General features: G+C 54.9%; 1 protein-coding gene across 1 annotated transcript in view; it reads left to right on the forward strand.

Annotated features, from left to right (window-relative positions):
• Positions 1 to 17,104, forward strand: part of SORCS2 (sortilin related VPS10 domain containing receptor 2) — a gene marked incomplete at its 5' end in the record, with an annotated part of 487,825 nt that overhangs the window by 348,446 nt on the left and 122,275 nt on the right. The window lies entirely within an intron of this gene.

Genomic DNA, 17,104 nt, shown 5'->3' on the forward strand with positions numbered 1-17,104 from the left:
GAGGTCAGGTGGGCAGACAGATGAAGTCAGGTGGACAGACAGGTGAGTTCAGGTGGGCAGACAGGTGAAGGGGCTTTTGACCTACAGTACTTTGAAAGTTTTTCTGGTAAACTGCCAGCCCCTGTGAATTATGACCAAATTATCTATCACAATTACTTCCAGTTAATTTGTCCTGCTAAGCTGGAGCCGGCTGATGGATTTTCTTCATTTGCATCATATGCTCGAGAGACTGTTTCACTCCTCTCTATGGAGTGTGTCCAAAGGCAGACAGCCAAGTGAGCGCCAGCTGCCTCAGAGCTGGGGGCCAGCTGGGTTCCAGCTCCAGCCCCGTGACGGGCTGATTACCTTGGGCAAGACCTGTAACCTCTCTGGGTCTCAGCTTCCCCCTCTATAAAATGGCACAAGTGGGATACCTGGTCTCAAAGTTCCCGCAGTTCTGGAATCCTGCTCCATTTCATACTTCCTGCAGCATGTTGGTGATCTACACGTCACGTTTCTGATCGCTGGAGGTAAGCCCACCCCAGGCCTAGGGGAACTTCTCGCTGCTCCTCAAGTCCAGCTGGGAGCGTGTGTGATGGTGCTTTGGGACTGACTTTCTGCCATTCCATCCCCACACAAGACTCTCCATCTCTCCCAAGCTGGAGAGACAAAATGAATGTATGAACGAAGGTATGCATGGATGGGTCCACAGTGGTCATTTCATTGCAGTGTTTATGGAGCCTGAGCTCCACATGTCCCTTCCCAGCTACCCCCAAGGCAAACCCACCAACCCCTCAGCTCACGCCACACGGGGCTCCCCCAGACTCCAGACTGTACCACGTGCTTTTGTGTCCCCTCAGTGAGGAATTCTTTGGCTCTCCCCTTACTTTTCCTATGAATAATGGTGCATGGGTGGTTCTCATGTTTACCTGTATTATTACGATTATTTTTATTTTATCTTATCGTAGTCACCATGCACTGAGCACCTGCATTATTCTTTGCACTTGGCCAGGCCACACCCACACCTGCACCCACACACATATATGGTGTCATTATGTTCTCACAGCGTCTGGGAGTGGGCGTTATCCCCACGGTCTGGCTGAGCACACTGAGACCCAGAGAACTTCTGTTCCCGACAACCAATCTGGGAGGAGCTGGAGTTAGGGCACTAGTCTTTGTTCTTTCAACTTCCTCCAGCTGCTCCCTTGGGTCATGCTCGTCTTTTGGGACCTGCCCCAAGTATTGCCAGGGCCACAGGGCCAGGAGGACACTGGCCAGACTCCTCATTATGTCGTCTACATCATGTTGGCCTCAATCAAAGGCACTTCTGATGAGCGGTTGTCCTGCTCTGGGCCTGAGTGAAGCACTGAAAATGCAGAGACCAATGAGGCGTGGCCTGTGTTGGGAGCTCGCCTTCTAGTTGGGGAGACAAACACATGCATATCTGGGACCCCCAGAAGCTGGAGATACAAAGAGTCAGGATTGCTTCCAACTGGAGGGATCCAGGAAGGCTTCCTGGGAGAGGAGGCAACTGTGCTCATAGTTAGGAGCTGCGTATGATTTGTTCATGCAGGAGCCGAGCCGGGGGGAGGGCATGAGCAGAGGCAGGCAGGTGGGAACGTGCAATTAGATGTGTGTGCTTATGAAAGTATGTAAACGGGTGTTTGGCTAAACCAATTCGCCCTCTGGGCTGTGTGGCCAAAACCCAGGCCTGATGCACATCTTTCCAATTCGTGATATGTAGGCCGAACTTATCATTTTCTAAACAAATAGACAAAGCAACACCTTTTTAGCTGATAGAAATCACTTTGCACAGTTATCGACTTTTTTACAAAATTATTTCTTAGTCTTTTTTAATTTCCCCCATAGAAAGTCTCAAGGAAGACCTGACGGTCTGTACTCTCTGCCCCTTTGGGAGCTGTTCGGGGCATCAGGAGACATCCCCGCACAGCTGTGGGGCTTGGGGAGATGTGGGAAGAGCTGCGACAGTGTCTGGGGCGGGGAGCCAAGCGTGGCGAGGGTTGAATTCTGATTTCCTGAGCAGGGAGCGTTCCTCATGTCGTGCGGAAGTTAGAGATCTGCGGGCCACAACGTGGACCTGCGTTTAGGGTTTAGGAGGCGCAGAACAGCGGGGGTGGAGGACCCTGACAGCATCTCCCCGAAGAACGCCCCCAGATCACATCGCAGCTTTGTTCCAGGTTCCATAGTCGCTGTTTTATCCTCAAATCCTCGCAACAACCTTTCAAGGAAGACAGGTCACCATCTCACAGACAGGGAAACTGAGGCTCAGAGAAGAGAGGCGATTTGCCCCAGTTTACCCAGCGAGAGAGGGTGGACCTGAGAATTGAACCCAGATCTGTCTAACAGAAAAGACTTTTGGCCTTCTTATGTCCTTAATTTTTTTAAAAAGTTGCAGTAAGTATTTTTAAGGAAAAAGAGAAAAATACATTAAAACAATGTACAGCAAAATAAATTCTAATACAAATTCTAATAACCATATGAAAAGATGTTCGGCCTCTTGATGAAAAGCAAACGAAACAACTAGATGCCCCTTTTACTTCTTACATTGGCAAAAAGCTGAGAGAGCAGCAGTAAGAGTCTGGGGGGACACGAGGGAACAGGAACTCTGGCAGTTCGTGGGTCTGTTCACCTGCTGCATGTGTTGCTAATGACTTAGTGTTGGAACAAAGCCGGTGCCCTTTCCATCAAAGACCATAGCAGACCCTGTGCTAAAGGAAAACCAAGGCCTCTGTCGTCTCCTCGGCTGCCCTGAAGTTGGGGCTGGAGGAGACTCCCCTGTCAAAGTGGGGGAGCCTGCCTGATGGTGGCCGGGCCTGTTCATTTGAGACCCAGCAAAACCCCCAGGCTGGGAACCCCCACCCACACCAGGGCATGGGCTGTCCTGGGCGCTGTCCGTGGTGCTGACCCAGCCAAGCCTCTCTGGCCACTTGGTTGGGGCCCTCGGGTGCTCCAGCCAGGCCCCCCCGTGCTCAGCATGGACTCCTGCTGCCACAACCCTGCCCAGAATCTGCGTCCTGGACTCCCGCCTCTGAGTAATGCTTGCTCACTGTCAGAGACTCAAACCCTGGAAAATACTGTTCCTCACCTGGGAATCCCCCCCAGTAACGGTCTCTGGTAATGTTCTGATATATTTCCTTCTTGTCTTTTTTCTGTGAATCTTTATGATATAGTTGAGATGCTTTTATACTCTGAGTTTTCATCATATAAATATTTCCCCACGTTATTAAGAACGCTTTGCAAGCATCTTTTTAATGCCTTCAAGTAGCATGTGATTTAGATGATGATGAGGTAGCCATTTTTGCAGTTAGCTACCATTTATTGGAGCTGTACTGTGTTCTCAGCATGATATTAAAGTATTTACAGACATGCATTCTAACCTGCAAAAGAACTTCGAAATGAAGGTGTTATTATCCCCAGTTTTACAGATGTTGAAATTGATGCTCAGAGAGAGTAAGTAATTTGCCCGAGACCACACAGCTCAGTAAGGGGCAGAGAGAGTTTTGAGTCAGTGGAGGTCTGAGGGCAAACACCAGGATCTTGCCCTTGCACCACACTGCCTCCTGCAGTCCTTAGATGAAACGGTCAAGTAAACTGTGCTTATCTCACAATTCACTTACCCCGTCAGCAGGGAGCTGGACATCTTGATGGTTTTACGTTGTCAAATAGAAGGTTGTTAAAGATGAAAGGGTCACAGCAGATTGAGACTGGGAGACCCCTGGGGCACAGTTGATGTCTTCCAACCGCCCCCTCTAGGGGTATGCCACGTCCAGCAGGAGAATGCGCAGCCTCTAGAACACTGCCTTCCGCTGAAAACCCACTTCCTCGGCCAGTCAGCTCCATCAGCAACTATAGCCGTGGCTTTAGCCAAGGAGCAGTGTGAGTGGCCCAGCCAATCACGGCTCCCCACGTCCCACGTCACTGCCTCCCTGCTGCTGGGCTCCCCTTGGGTCAGGTCTCCACCCACCCTGAGCTCATCGTTGAATATGGAGCTGTGGCTTCAGGACCTGGCACACAGTAGGTGCTCAATACACATTTGCTGACATGAAGACAATTGGCTCCAGGTTCTTTAGGAAGCTGGTAAACGTACTCCAACTCCAGAAAATTCTCCAGAAACGGTTCTGCCCAGATCAGGCTGGGACAGCAGCTGTCTCTGTGGGAAGATGCAGGGGCTGCAGAAAACCCCAGCACCCCTGTCCCTCGTCGTTCTGACGCCTCCTGATGCTTCCTCGTGCTCGAGACTCTTCCTTTCCTCCTGATCTGAGAGGTGCCCTGGAGAGCTTGCCTTCGCGAGAGGGCAGCATCACGGACGGTTTGCTCTGGATAAGACATCAGGTCATGTATCCCAACCTCCCTCTCCCTTCTCTAGAGACTTAAATGAAACAGATTAAACAAGGGACTTAATTTGCGCAAGTCACCCAACTGCATGGCAGCCACGCGGGGCTGCAAGCCGGCCTTCACCCCCAGATCCGGGCTCTCTGCACCCCAGGAGGCCCAAGTGCGGTCCATTCCGTTCTCAGCCCTGGCGCGGCACAGAGAACCTGGGTTCTGGGGTCGGGAGACCCAATTCTGCCTCCACTGTGCTGTGTCTCATGTGCAGCTCTTAGCGCTCATCATCTTCACCTTTTCATCAGTAAAATAGGATTAGTAAGACCTGCTCCAGACGCTAGACACTTGGGACTGCGATAGTGTCTGGGGACACATCTGACGTAAGCATCTTCATCTTCTTTGTTTGCAACCCATGTGCTGCCTCCTACCTTGGTGTCTGTCATACGGCAGGTGTTCCAGAAATGCCGGGGGAGTAAACTGTCATTATTAATCGGAACGAATAAGTGTCACTGATAAGAAAGAACGGGAATTCCTTGTTGTCGGCAACAAGAGACGGGGAGGAGATGGGAATTGCAGTGGCCCCTGAGTGCAGCCCGGAGGGGCTGGGAGAGTTAGGTGTCCTGGAGGCACGTCTCCTGACGCCGCAGCTGGGTCTGTGTCCAGCCAGGACTTGTGTCCGGTCACACTTTAGAAACCGAAAGAGTACATTTAAGAAAAAGATGCTGCCATGCCATGGTGGGCTGAGAGAGAGAAACCTAACAGACATTCTCTCCTAGACGAGAACTTAGACTCTCTCTAGTGTCACCCCTCCAACTTACAGGAGGCAAAACAGGTCTCGAAAATGTAAGGGACTCGCCCCAGGTGATACAATGACAGAAATGGGGGAAATTCAGATTTTGCTAGTGACAAGTCAGTCTCTCTGCCAGTCTCGGTCCAGGGAACGAGTTGCCTCCACGGTAGATACAAAAGGCGCCGATGAGACCCTGCGCCTGCCTCCCCTCCCAGCACAGGCTGAAAGGAAGGCTGGGCTCGGCGGGGGGAGCGTACCCAGCCTGGGCAGGTTTGCAGGCAGAGCTCCAAGAGCATCGTAATTCTGAGCCCTCGACAGACTGTGTGAGATTTCCACAGTGAGATAAATGCTGCCATTACCCAGTTGAACTGAGAATATCGATTTCATTAGCCTAATTATGTGGGCTCCTAATTTATAGACTCTGATGCTAGGCGCCAAGGGATGTCAAAATAAGGAGAGCACGTCGCAAAACACGAAGGGAGGTGCAACTCGTGTGGTAAACATCTTGTTGTGATGCTTGGTGCCACTTTGTGTCTCAGTGTGCCCACACGGAGAGGGAGAGAAATGACAGCATTCTCGTCTGACTTGTAATAGGTCCCCAAAATGGTTTTGTTTGATGAACGAGAAGAAGAGAGGGAGGGAGGAAAGGAAAGATGTGAGAATATAAAACTGAGGAAGGTAATTTCTCCTTTGGGCTGTATTTTCTTCAGCAGAAAATAGACATAATGGGCTGTGAAGGCTGCTGCGTCTCCCTGACGCGCCTCCCGATGTGGGGGCGCCGGTTCTCGCAGGAAGCAGGAGAGTTTGGCCGAATGGTTCCCCCTCGTGTGGTCTGCATTCCCGCCCCAGCACCTCAAGGCCCGCGGACTTCAAAGCAGGGGGCTGGCCGGGCCTATGGGAGAACAGCACTGATCCCTGCAGCCCCCGAGACAGAAGAGCATCGCGAGGCCACCTCTCCAGCCCCCGTGGAGACCAGGGGCAGCCCTGCTGCCCGAGGTGAATGGTTTCTCCCCTCTTTCTGTGTGCCCCGTGTCCCCGCGCTACAGAACCCCAGACAGAATCCAGGAATCCCATGGTTCTGTTTCTTCCCCGTCCTGCAGGTACTGTAGACACAATTTACAGATTACGGTCATTAAGTTGTTCCTTTTCCATCGTCTATCTTCATGTTCAGGAATCAACTGCAGCCTGTTGGTTGTTTCACAGCTGTAGTCGCTCCAGTTGCTCAGACGGCCTCCCACGCGGTCGCTTTCTCGCCGCGGTTTGTCCCTGTCGTCTCCCCATCCTCAGCGGCTCGACTGCCTCTCTTGTCACCTACAGCACATCTTAAGGACCGTTTTGAGGATGAGTGTGGGGGCAGGACAGTGACAAGGTACGGTGACAGAAATGGGACAAAGCCAGGTTTTTCCGACTTTGGGTGTCAGCCTTGCCTCCTGGGATTTCTTTAAGGGGCTCGGCCACAGTTGGGTGACAGCGTGACTGAGCACATGGTTTTGGCGTCTCCCCCTTTGCTCTCGAGCCTCTGAAGGGGGTGCTCTGTTTGGTTAATTTTGGGCGTGATAGAGGTGCCTTCGCCAAGCTGACGGTTCGTTCCCTCTGCCTGGCGTTCTCCCCCCGCGGGCACGGGGCTTTGCCAGGACGGAACAGGACTGACTTTCTTGGGACGTGCGGACCTGCTCATCTACAGGCGTCGCTCTTCATCCCTGGTGACCCCTGGGCTGCAGCTGTCCTGGCGCCTTCCTCCTTGAGGACTCCTACACCTCTGAGCATGGATCCCTGGGCTCTGCTCTTTAAGGCCATTCTTTTCCTCTGTAAATTATATTTATCTGTCTTCTTCACTGCCCCCTGGGAGAGTTTCACAGCATTTCTGTCACAGCCCTGATTCCTTCTCTGCGTTTAAATTCTGCCTTTCGATGCCTCCCCTCTGTGACCATTTTAATTCTCCTCTTGCTGCGAGATTTCCCCTTCAGGCTTCTCTCTCTAAAGCCCGTATCTTCTTACATCCCACCCAGGGTGCCAGCCAGAAGTTTCCTTACGTTTTATTTGGGTCCTTTTCAGAGAGAATGTCTTTCCCTCGATCATCAGGGTAATGTCCCTTCCAGCTCGGCTGTGGTCTTTCACAAGCACCGTGCTGGGTTTTTCTTTTCTTTTTCCATTTACCCATCTTTGACAAAGGAGACCGCTGCCCGCAGCCGATGGAGGTGTGGGTTTTCTTGGCCCCGCTGCTGTCCGCTCAGGTTCTGAGCTGCTCCCCTCCCCATGACCCCGGCAGGATGGTCTCAGCAGGTGGGGCTCGCCCACGTGGCATGCGCAGCTCTGCCGGATGGGTCAGCACCTCGTCCTTGAGGGATCCCTCCCTCTCTGGTCTCAGAGAATCCGTGAGAAGTTAACAAACCCAGCTGCTCTGCCCCTGGGGCTGCAAAGGCCCCCTTACCAGAGTCCCCCACCCCTCCTGTCACATGCCCATGGAGGGGCTTTGTCACTGAAGAGATGTAGCAAGAGCGAGTCTGCTGGGAGGTGCCTGGAGCCCCGCTCAGGCCCCGTCTAAGCAGCCCCCACAGGAGCAGAGTGGCCACCCCGTTGCTGATGGGAATGCATTTGAAAACGTCTTAGTGTTCCGAGGCCCCGTCCACACAGGCTGTGAAAGCCGCCACAGAGCGCGGCTGCACGCCCACGGAGGCCGCTCATGGCGCCGGGTCCACGGCCCCGGATGATGTCAAAGGGGTTCACAGCACGGAGCGGTGTTTTCCCTACCTTGGCGGCCCCTGGGGCTGCCGCGGAGATGGAGACCCAGGGACGGTCGCACCTACGAAAGAGCCAGCCGGGGCTGGAAGTTGAGCGCCTCGTTCTTAGCGCTTGCTCTTTTCCCTGCAAAAAAACATGGGAAACAAGACCCACGTCGCCCGTCAGCCTGGCTCTGCTCGTTGTTTCATGCTGTTCCACAGACAATTGCAGGCAGTTAAGAAGTCCCAGAGCCTCTCCTTTACGCACAGCGTCACGCTCCCATCACGGCGATGACAGGGAAGACTAGAACCAGGCGTGGCCCGCTGGTAGCCAGAAAGCCTATCTGGCAGTATTTGAGCCCAAAATGCAGCAGTCTGCTTTGATTCCCCATGGTGGCTGTCAGTGTTCGTGGAGTCGGGGGAGGCTGGGAACTCAGGGAGCCCTGGGCCCGCAGGGTTAGCACCGTGCCATGGAGGGTGAAGGACACAGCAGTGTAGCAAGATGGACTCGCATGCGATTTGGCTCTGCTGTGTGACCTTGGGCAAGTCACTTCACCTCTCTGTGCCTCAGATTCCTTGTCTGTAAAATGTGACTGATGGTGGTTGCTACCTCACAGGGTTGTGGTGTGAATTCTATTGGGCAATCCCTTAGACCAAAGCCCCAACACCTCAAGCACTGCATGTATAAAGCCAGTACAGTGTTATTAGGATAAATCGTAGAAATCACTGTTCAGAACCCAAAGCGGGGGTGGGAGTCTCTTCCCCAGTTATGCTGGGCACAGAGTAGGGCCTCCTTTACCCCCCACCATGTGGCCCCACTGTTCTCCCCCTGCAAGAACCACAACGCACACCCCACCCCCATTCCTCCACCGGCCGCTCTGCTGATGTCCCAAAGCTGGTCTGGGTTAGAAGAGGAGGAGGAGTGAGGGTTTTTAGGTAGTCATTGGGCCACAGCCTCATCACCACCTGCTCCGCGGCTCTGTGACCTTGGGCTGAGGCTGGGTCTCCTCTCCTGACAAGCGAGGACCATGGCGCCTAAGAGGCCAGGTTGCTCCAGTCATTCAGCCCACAAACAAACGTGCCAGCTCCTTCCTGGGGACACAGGGAGACAAGCCAGCAAGAGCTCCACCCCTGGAGTTTCGGCTCTCTTGGAGCATTATTGTCAGGGTTAGGATTGCCACTGACAAAGGGCCGGCCTTGAGCAGGTGCTCATCCACAGGTGGTGGGTTGATGAAGCCCAAGGATGTTGCCCGTGGACCCCGCGCTGCCTGGACTGTCTCCATTGGGCACCCCACTCTGGTGCTCCTAGGAGGAGAGACCTTGGGGGCGGCTGCAGGCTGGGCTCCTGCGTGTTTGCCTGTCTCCCCATCACTTTGAAAACATGGAGTGGCCGATCTGTCCCGCCACCCCTCCCCGCTGCAGGGGCTCTCAGGCGGGCGCTGTGTCAGCCGCGGCCCCCACCCCAGCCGCCCAGCTGGGGCTCCTTCGAGCAGGGCTGGCCCCGTGCTGAGAGCGCTGCCCGCACCCCTCTTAGGGTGCCGTATGCCCACCCCCCACCTATCCACAGGGAGACGGGGCAGAGAGTTTTTTTAAAGAAAATTTGTCTTCTCAGTAGCAACAACAAGAAAGATGGATCGCTTTTCTGTAACAACAGAATGCACTTCATCGGGCCTTTAAAACCAATTTCTTTAACCATAAAAAATGGCCCCCAGGATTTGTCCGAGCCCTTGGGGAAGGAGTGTCTCTATCCGTCTGACAGCCCGCTGTGTCCTTCGTCCTCCGTCTTGGGTCCCCAGAAAGAGAAGAGCGGGCAGGAGAGTGAGAACCGGGCGTCCGCATCTCTGAACACGAACGCCGCTGGTCAACGAGGCCATCTCCTGCGTGGGCGGACCCCTGCTTCTCTCAGCGGCCAACCGTCCTCAGGTCCCGTTTCCCAGGTGTTGCGTTGGAGACGGCTTTGGGCACAGCTGGCCTCGGGCTTGGTGACGGTGATGGAACACCACCGCTGGTTTGTTTTCACTGGAAGGAGAGGCTGTATTTTCACCTGGGCTCGGAGCAGCGGCCTCTCGCACGTACAGTTTCTGCGTGTCGCCCGGGGTCGCTGGGCTCGGGGAGCAGGCCTGGGGTCCGCCGCGGCCCCTGCTCGGGTGAGGACCACCTGAAGGCTGAGCTGGTGTGAAAGGAGCTGCAGCTGGAAGCTGCTTGGAATCGTTAATGGTCCCCCGAGGACAGAGGCTGCGTCCGTGGTTGGAGGCCCCCTCGACCGCAGCAAAACCCGGGGACCTGTGGGGCTCGCCTCGTCACAGACACACGGCAGCAACGGGGGTTTCGAAGTTTCTGTTGTCCGTCTTGGAAAGCAGGGGTGTCCATGCCTTCCGGGAAAAGCTAGCTGGGGCTCCTGTCCTGTCCATCTGTTCATCCGTTCACGGCGCTGCGTGTTGGGTGCTCAGTCATGCGGCCGAGACCTTTGTGGGGCGTTGCGTTTTTGCCTTCGTTTTGTTCTGTCACTTTTCTCTTGAGCACAGAGGAGCTGGCTGCTACCTCAGCCCAGGTTGGGACACTTCACAGAGGACGTGGAAATGGAGTTGGTTTTCTACGGGTCGCTGGTAATTCAGAGCAAAGTGGATAAGCATTGTGGGCCCAGGGAACAGCATGTGCAAAGGCACAGAGGACTGAAACAGTGTTTGGGAGATGGTGAGCCTCCCCGTGAGCCTGGTGCACCGTGGGTGTGGGGTGGAGCCGTTGGCAGGGTGGGGTGAGATCGTGAGGGCCCCGAATGCCACGTCGAAGAGTCCGGGCTCCTCTTGGTAGGAGCCCACAAACACCATCTGGGAGGCCAGTTAGGAGGCCATTGCAGTAGCCCAGGGGTGAAATACGACTTGACAGTGAAGACGGAGAGATTGAGAGAGACCGAGGGCATGGAGCACACGGTGGCTGTTGTGTTAGCAGTAACAACACTAGCCGTGAGGGCAATAAGAGCCGACCTTTACGACTGTGTGCCCTTGCGATAAGCACCCTTCTCAGCACTTGCATGAAATGATACTCATGGTGAGCTTTGCGGTGGGAACTCTTCTTATCCTCATTCTACAGATGAGGAAACTGAGGCTCAGAGAGGTTAAGTATCATGGCTAAGGTCACACAGCTGGAAAAATGGCAGAGCCCAGACTCTCTGGATTCATCTGCTGTCTAGACCACCACAAATACGGAGATTTGGCAGATCTGTGCCTGAACCGGGGCTGAGTAACGAGGCTGCTGGAGGATCAGGGAGACACGGAGGGAGAGGGCTGGAGGCGGCATCTATAAAGGAACACGGGAGGGGGAGTGGCTGGGTACCTCTGCTCAAGGGCGCATCTCTTCAACATGAGCAGAATGAGAAGAAGAGACGACGCGGGGCTGGAGGACCCTGCCGGGAGTCAGCCTCGCTTATTAGGGAAAAAACATTAAACCGAAAACATGACTGTCTCCAGCGATTTGTCCCAACATTAAATAATGACTAATTTGAATTTAAATCTGTGGCGGAAAGTTATGCTCGGATCCCTTCTTCTGGAAAGGATCCTGGGTGTTTGATTACTGAATGAGTCAGGCATATTCATAGCCGCGTCTTAATCTTGCCAATTGGATTCTCTTTGTTATTCACCAACTTTCAGAAGGAAAGGCCTTGTGAAAACTGAAGGGAGCTGGGGAGCATTGGGTCGTCTCCCAGGGACACAGGGAAAGGACTCCCCCAGGGCGAGAAGGAACACTGGCTGGGGAGTCCAGAGACCGACTTCTCTCTGGAGCTGGCGGGGGGACGTCGGCACATTATGAAGCATTTTCATACGCTTTGTCATGTCGGATCCACACAAAACACTGTGGAGGAAGGAGGAGGGTAAAAGTCACCATTCTTGCACCGTGGAAACCGAGGCCCAGAGAGAAACTGGCGAGGTCACACCACTCAGAGCAAAGGGGGCTGAGCTCAGCATCGCCTCGTCCCAGGGTCCCCTCACTGCCCCTGGAGACCGCCGTTCCTTGTAAGATTCGCAGATACCACTAGACTCCCCCGAGGTGCTGGGCACGGGACGGTGGTGGCCTGACTGCTGGTACAGAGGCTCGCGGCGAATGTTTGTGGAGGTGCGTTGAGTGGATTTTAAGTGGGTTCTAAACCTCCATTTCCCCACCTGCAAGGAGGGGATGGCCCAGATGGACTGTATCCACACCCTTTTCCATCCCGGTTTGGGAGCAGACAGCCAGCCTAAGCTGAGCGGCAGCCGGTTGGCATTTGGCTTCATATTTGTTTACTGTTTGTAGAGCGCACTGTGGAAGGCAGAGTGACGGCCCCAAAGAAGCGCACGTCCCGATCCCTGGAACCCGCCATGTGTTACCTGACACGGCAGGAGGGTGATCCCAGGTGACCCGGGGGCCAGTCCCATCACGTGGGTTCTTGAAGCGGGGAACCACTCTGGACCTCTGTGACCGGGAGACGTGACTTTGTCAGAGCGGCAGAGACGTGCAACACTGCTGGCTTGGGGACGGAGGAGGGGCCACGAGCCAGGGAGTGCAGGCGGCCTCTAGAAGCCGGGAAAGGCCAGGACACGGGTTCTCCCCGTGTTCTCCAGAAGGAGCAGGACCCTGCAGACACACTGGTTTTAGCCCAGTGAGACCCCTGTGGGACTTGTGACCTCCAGAAGGATACGATAATAAATGTGTCTTGTTTTGAGCCCCTCGGTTTGTAGTGATCAGTTATGGAAGCAGAAGAAAACTAATGCAGCCCTGTAGTTTTGTCGCAGTTAGCTATCTTCACTTTAAATGTAGTAAATACCTTCTTTGCAGCCTGCTGGCAGATTGAAATCAAGAAATAGGTTTGCAGAGGGGCCAGCCAGGTGGCGTAGTGGTTAAGTTTGCTCTCTCTGCTTTGGCAGCCTGGGTTCATGGGTTTGGATCCCGGGTGCAGACCTACACCACTCGTCAGCCACACTGTGGTGGCATCCCACATATAAAGTGGAGGAAGATTGGCACAGCTTAGCTCAGAGCTACTCTTCCTCAGCAAAAAAAAAACAAAGTAGGTTTGCAGAAATGGTGTCAGCATGGCCATGGTCTCTGACCCCCAGTGTGCTCGGTGATGTGTCATGTCCACGTGCCCCCCGTCAGCTGGGGAAACTGAAGCTCAAAGAGCCCCCAGGTGCACGTGTGAAGCCAGGACTGGACCAGGCCCTCTGGGTCCACACCCCACCCTTTCTGTCCTTCCTCCATCCTTCTCCTTCCGATGGCTCTCCCACCGCCTACCTTCTCTTTCTCCTCTCTGCCTCTTCCCAGCCCCTCTCAAGTTTCTTCCCGCCCTCCCCCTTCCTGTCTCCCCCTTCCTTCCTAACACTTGGGCCTTTCCACAGCCCGAGGCTTCAAACCATCCCAACCCGTCAGAGCATCCTCCCAGTTAGAGCTCGGCCTGCAAAGCGGAAGCAGTGGCTCGCGGGACCTGTGAGCACCCAGAGTCCCTGAGCTGGGATGGGCTGTCTCCCTCCAAGGCCGGCGGCTGCTCTGCTCCATCTGGCGGTCCCGCGGGGAGCCTGTGGGGAGACTGTGGAAGGTTTTTGGGGAGTTCAGCATGGCTCGAGGGGCCCGAGTTCAGCCTGCCCCATTAAAAGGGAGACTTGAGCTCCTGCGAGGGGAGGAGCAGACACTCGGCCTGAGGTGCTGGGGCTGCTGTGGGGCTGCCCATGCAGCCTGGTCAGCCCCGGCCACTCTGTCAGGCTCTTGCCCGCAGCCCTTTGGACGTCTGGCCCAAGAGGATTAAGGATGAATGTGGGGGACGGGGTTACCTTTGGAGAAAAACTTCCAGGCCCCACCCTGCCCTGTGGGGCTTTCTGAAGAAGCCCAGGGTGCTGATGAAACCCCGGAGAGACCTCCCACCTAGGCGCCTGACAAGCAGATGGACGGATGGGTGAGTTTCCCGCAGATGCCCACTGTCTTTCCTGGACGTGTCTGTGTTTATCTGGGGCGCTTGTGAACAGAGATTGTGTTCCTCTGTGCTTCTGTGTCAGCCCCCTGGGGACATTCGAGCCAGTCTCAAAGGACTGTGTGGGGCCATCTCCGCCGACGGACAGGAAACCCCAGTGGGCTGGGGATGAGAAGAAAGTCCCCTTTTCAACTGGCAAAGCAACCAGAAAACCGCATTCCTGCTGGGGCTTTTAAGCGCCGCATGCAGCCTTGAGCTTCTCCCTTTATGGTTGAAAGAGATCAGCGTCTGCTTCAGAGCCCTCCGCAAGGCCGGCTCCTTTCTCAGGGCGCCGCTGTTCACAGCAGCCCTTCCTGCTCATTAGTTTTTTGGGCTCCGCCAACGCCACCTTCATCCCACAGTTGCTGCACAAATGATTATTTTTTTAAAAAACAGTGCAGGCTGCACCGGATGCGCTGGTGGATTTGGAACCGCACAGGTCACTTCTGCAGATGACTTGCGAGCCCTGGGACCACAGCAGTGAACTCGGGGTCCCCAGCCTGGGTGTCCTCACGCATAAAGTGGGAGAAGGGGGGAAGGTGTTACATGTGCCCAGCCGCACCCACCCCTCCTTTCCTTCTGGCCGCGGGGACCACTGCGCCCCCAGCCCCTCACGGCAGGTGTGGCCACGTGGCAGAGGAAGTGGGAGGCTCCCTTCGAGGCTGGGACCCTGAGAAGCCCAGCTGCAAATCTGCAGTCTGCCTCCCATCTCGACAACCGAGGAGGCCACGGGCTCCAGGGCGCAGAGCCTCTGTCCGCCTGGCTCCCTGCGTGTCGGGGTGGAGCAGAGCGCTGGCCAGCCCACTGCAGACGAATGGCGTGAGTGAGACATCGACTGTGTGTGTCAGGTTGTTGGAGCTGTGGGGTGAATTTGCAGCAAAACCTAGCCTAAGCCTTCTAAAATATAATCCCTATTTCATAATATTGTGAGGTTTGTTGAATGGATGAATGAGTGACATAAGTCACCGAGCACAATGTCTGGCTCCTGGTAGATATACAACAAATGCTAGTAATTTCCCTGCTTGAAAGGAAATGGCAGTGAGGGGCTGCCTGGGTTATCCACCACTGCTTCAGAAAGCACCCTGAAACTTACTGGCTTAAAACACCAATTTATCGTTATCTCATATGTACTGTGGTTGACCGGGCTCAGCGGGGAGGCTCTTGCCTGGTCTCCCACATGGTTGTGGTCGGATGCTGGCTGGGCTGCTGTCATGTGAAGGCTCGGCTGGGCTGGTCGTCCAAGTGGTCACTCAGTTGATGCTGGCAGTTGGCTGAGGGCTTGGCTGGGGCTCCGCTGGAGCATCTATCTGCCTACATGTGGCCTCTGCATGTGACTTGGGCGTCACGGTGGCTGGGTTCTAAGAGGGAGCATTGCAAGAAGTCCAGATAAAAGTGCAAGGCTTCTTACGACTGAGCCTCAGAGGTCCCAGAACCTCACTTCTGCTGCATTTCTGTGGCAAGGAAGTCACCGAGACCAGCCCAGAATAGGGGAGGGGAAATAGACTCTCCACTTAGTGGGGAACATTCCAGAAAAGCAGAGGAGATGGGAGATACGGCTGCCATCCTCGCGGAAAATGCCTATAATCAAAGGGCAGGAATACCTGTTGAAGTCACAGCAAATGGCCTCTTCATCGGGGGGCCATACGAGAACTCAGGTATCCTGGGCTCTGGGCCCTCCCTTCCCTTGTCCCCACCCTTTCGCCCTCCACATGTCGGCTCTGCCGTCTCCATGCCTGGCCAAGCCTCAGCGGCCCTCTAAAGACCGGCTCAGCTCCAGGTGACGCTGCTGCTGCTCAGAGCCCTGGCCCAAGCGTGGGCGCCTGGGAGCCGGGGTGGCCCTGGGCAGACAATGAAAAGCGAGAGCAGATGCTGCAGGAACAGGCACGGATGCTGTTTGCCAATTAGTTCAGGAGCGCGGCAGCCGAGCAGTTGTAACTTATTTTACAGAAATTGTCCAATTTTAAGTGAATGATTTTGCCATTATTGTTAGACGCGTCGACTCCAACGATGCCTCTGTCCCTCTCGGGAGCCTGTGCAGAGGAAGGTGCGATCGGAGACTCGTTGCTCATAAACCAAGCGCTCTCGTTGTGGGAACAGACCACGTGGGCGTTGACTGGCCTGCCTCCTGACAGTCTCCGCTTGGAGGCCGATCTGAGTTCACTTATTCAGCATCTCTCGAGCTTGTGTGTCTGCCAGGACCGGGAAATATCTGCTGATACCAAAATAAAGACACTCAGCTCCTGCCTTCAAAATGTCCCCGGTCTCTAGGGAAATAAAACAAGAATGCAGAGAGAGACGATTTGTATCAAGAGCAGGGGTGCTGGACCCCAGCCCAGCGTGGACACCACCAGCACGTTAGCCTCTGAGCCTCAGTTTCCCGTCTCTAAACAGGGACGGTTGTCTACCTGGGTGGCTGGGGAAGTTTCTCTCTCACACATGCTTGTCACCTGCCGCAGTGTCTGCACGTGGCCTTGAGTGGGAGTAAACGTGGATGCATTTTCAGAAATCACGGAACAGGTGGAGGCCTGCCCTTCTCTCTCAGTCCACGCGCCAGCCAACTGCCGAGGAAGGCAGAGGTCTTGGTTGCCTTGAAGCCCCAGGCTGGGCCTTCTCTCCTCACGTGGCTCAGCCTGGCCTGCTTCCAGAAGGGGCTCTGGGGGGGTCGAGAAATCAGAGGTGAGTGGGGTGGGATGTAACTGACCTCCCTTTGGCAGGAAATAGACCTACCTGGGGTGGCATCCTGGGTCCACGATCAGAGGCTCCGTGACTTTGGGCAGGTTACACTCCTCCACTCTCTCCTCCCTCCCTCGCTCCCTCCCTTGCTTCAGCGTCAATGTGCAGAGTGCTCTCGGTGTGCCAGGCACGGGAAGAGGATAAAGATGACCTCTGACCCCAGGAGCTTTCATTACACAGAGAGAGACAAATGAGGACCTCGAGAATGCCTCCCACAAGACACGAAGGAAGCCCCTGATTTGGGGTGTTGGGGGTTCATTCCTCAGCCCTGGCCCTGCACGGGGATTGGAGCTAGAGTTCTGAGTGTCTAAGAGTGTGTGCCTGGGACCCGACGTTCACTCAACGCTTATCACTGGGCAAGGGCTGCAACGGCTGTGTGCCTCCATTTCCCCATCTGCAAAACCAGGACAATGACACTGGCAATGTCACTGAGCTGATATGAGGATTAAGGACTCTATGAATGGGACCAGATCAACACCTCTGACACCAAATGCATGTATCTTCTCCACCACCACCTCTCAGCCCTCCACCGCCACCCCTTAGCTCTCCACCGCCACCCCTCAG

This window comes from Equus quagga, chromosome 3 (assembly GCF_021613505.1).
Source record: "Equus quagga isolate Etosha38 chromosome 3, UCLA_HA_Equagga_1.0, whole genome shotgun sequence".
NCBI classification, from domain to species: Eukaryota; Metazoa; Chordata; class Mammalia; order Perissodactyla; family Equidae; genus Equus; species Equus quagga.